Source organism: Heterodontus francisci, unplaced genomic scaffold, assembly GCF_036365525.1.
Source record: "Heterodontus francisci isolate sHetFra1 unplaced genomic scaffold, sHetFra1.hap1 HAP1_SCAFFOLD_51_2, whole genome shotgun sequence".
Lineage (NCBI taxonomy): Eukaryota > Metazoa > Chordata > Chondrichthyes > Heterodontiformes > Heterodontidae > Heterodontus > Heterodontus francisci.
The window spans coordinates 3954734-3957402 of NW_027141369.1; the positions used below are offsets into that span (position 1 = coordinate 3954734).

General features: G+C 46.9%; 1 non-coding gene across 1 annotated transcript; it reads left to right on the forward strand.

Moving 5' to 3' along the window:
* Window positions 1-1450: 1450 nt before the first annotated feature.
* On the forward strand, window positions 1451-1533 carry trnal-uaa (transfer RNA leucine (anticodon UAA)). Its single transcript has one exon. It is a non-coding gene; the product is annotated as a tRNA-Leu (tRNA).
* Window positions 1534-2669: the final 1136 nt, after the last annotated feature.

Below are 2669 nucleotides of genomic sequence, written 5' to 3' on the forward strand. Positions count from 1 at the left end.
GAGCCACCCAGCTGAATCCCATTGCCCAGCATTTGGACCGTAGCCCTGCAGGTTCAGGTACTTGAGGTGCACATCCAGACACCTTTTAAATGAGTTGAGGGTTTCTGCCTCAGCTACCCTTACAGGCAGTGAATTCCAGACTCCCACAGCCCTCTGGGTGAAAAAACCTTTCCTCATCTCCCCTCTAATTGTTCAACACATCACTTTAAATCTATGCCCCCTAGTCACTGACCTCCCGACTAAGGTAAATAGAGCCTTCCCATCCATTCTATCCAGACCCCTCACAATTTTGTACATTTCAATCAAATCTCCCCTCAGCCTCCTCTATTCAACCCCAGCTGATCCAATCTTTCCTCATCGCTGCATTTTTCCAGAGCTGGCAACATCCTCGTAAATCTCCTCTTTAACCTCTCTAGTGCAATTACATCCTTTCTGGAATGAGGTGACCAGAACTGCACACAGAACTCAAGTTGTGGCCTAACTAATGATTGACACTGTTCCAGCATAACCTCCCTGCTCTTATATTCTATACATCGGCTAATAAAGGAAAGGATTCCATAAGCCTTCTCAACCAACTTATCAACCTGTCCTGCTACTTTCAGGGATTTGTGGACATTCACTTCAAGGTCCCTCACTTCCTCTACACCTCTCAGCATTCACCCATTAATTGTGTATTCCTTTGCTGTGTTTGACCTCACCAAAGGCATCACCTCACACTTCTCCAAGTTGAGTTCCATTTGCCACTTTTCTGCCCACCTGACCAGTCCATTTCTCCAGCTCTCCTAATGAGCATTTCACCACGTGCCTTGAGCTGAGTTACTCATCACAGAATTCCCACTATCTGATTTACTCTTGTAGCCAGAGTATGTATATGAATGGTCCAGTTAAGCTTTTTTCAATGGTAACCCCCAGGATGTTGATGGTGGGGGGATTCAGCGATGGCAATGCTGTTGATCGTCAAAGGGAGATGGTTACATTCTCTCTTGTTGGAGATGGTCATTGCCTGGTACTTATGTGGTGTGAATGTTACTTGCCACTTAGCAGTCCAAGTCTGAATGTTGTCCAGGTCTTGCTGCTTCTGGACACGGACTCCTTCAGTATCTGAGATGTCCTGAATTTGTCCTTTTATGAAACCTTGGTCAGGACTCACTTGGAATATTGTATCCAGTCTTGGTCTCCTCACATGATGGGTGATATTGAGGCTTTGGAAAGGGTACAGAGGAGAGACATTCGACGAATTCCCAGTATAAGACATCTTGGTTATCAAGTTAGACTAAAAGAGTTGGGACCCAACACCTTAGAGAAACCTAGACTGAGGGGTGATCCGATTGAGGTTCATAAATAATGAAGGGTCCAATTTAGCATGGGAGAGGAGTCATAAGTTTATATTGGAAAAGGCCAGATGGCACCCGGATCACATTAAATTTCATTTTCAGTGGTGGCTTAATGTACCAGGATGGCCGAGTGGTTAAGGCGTTGGACTTAAGATCCAATAGACATGTGTCTGCGTGGGTTCAAACCCCACTCCTGGTATCTGTGCTTACACAATGTTACTTATTCTTTCCCTGACTTTTGCCTTGCACCATCATCTCTTCTGTCATTTAATCACTCTTGCCTTCCAACTGATCACAGCTTCCTATTATTTGATCTGCCCCAGCACCGTTCCTTGGCTCTGCGCTTGCTTATAAACTGGTAAATCTTTAACTTAATCTCCTCTGTACCCTGACAATGACCTTCTCATCCTTCCTGGATTGTGGTTCCTCACAGGATCCGCTGCCTCTCCGACTCCCCTCCAGGTAACTGAAGGCCCTGAGCCTTGGTCTCGCTTTGTACGCTAGCTGGTAGTTGATTCCTTGCAGGTCTGCCACCGCTCAGGAGAAGCTCAAGACCCAGATCAAGCAAAGTATCAAGAGGAATGTGAACAAAGGCTCCCTGGTGCAGAGCAAGGGACAGGGCGCCTCCGGCTCCTTCAAAATCAGCAAGAAGGAAAACCCAGGGAAAAGTGGGAAAGAAGGTGAAGAAACCAGCAGCCAAGAAATCTTTAGTGAAGAAACCAGCAGACAAGAAATCTTCAGTGAAGAAACCAGCAGACAAGAAATCTTTAGTGAAGAAACCAGCAGACAAGAAAGTGACAACAAAGAAAGTAACAGCCAAGAAAACGAGCAGCAAGGCGGCGGCAACGCCAAATAAGGCGGTGAAGAAAGCAACGCTTCAGAAAAAGTCTCCTGCGAAGAATGTCAAAAAAGGCAAGAGTGCAGCGGGCGGAAAGGCGCTGAAGAAAGTGCAGACATGGAAGAGCAAGGTCAAGCCGAAAGCAGCGAAGTCTCAGAAAGCAGGGTCTGGAAAGAAGTGAAAGCGCGGGAAACTTGTAAACATCTGAACACAAAGGCTCTTCTCAGAGCCACCCACATCTCTCAGGAAAGAGCTGATCTCCTGATCAAATGATCCCTGTCCAGGCCCCGCCTGCAGATTCCACATGGAAATGATTTGGAGTAAATCCAGGATCCCTGGTGACTCTCCTCCACCCAGCCCTTTCCCCACTCTCTGTCATAAAACAGAGGGGTGTCCAGCCCTCACTCTAACTGGGGATGTGTTCGGTGCAGTCTCAGTTCACAAATTCAGGGGGAGAGTTTGTAAGACAGTAACACTGGCGGAGAAACCCCACCTCA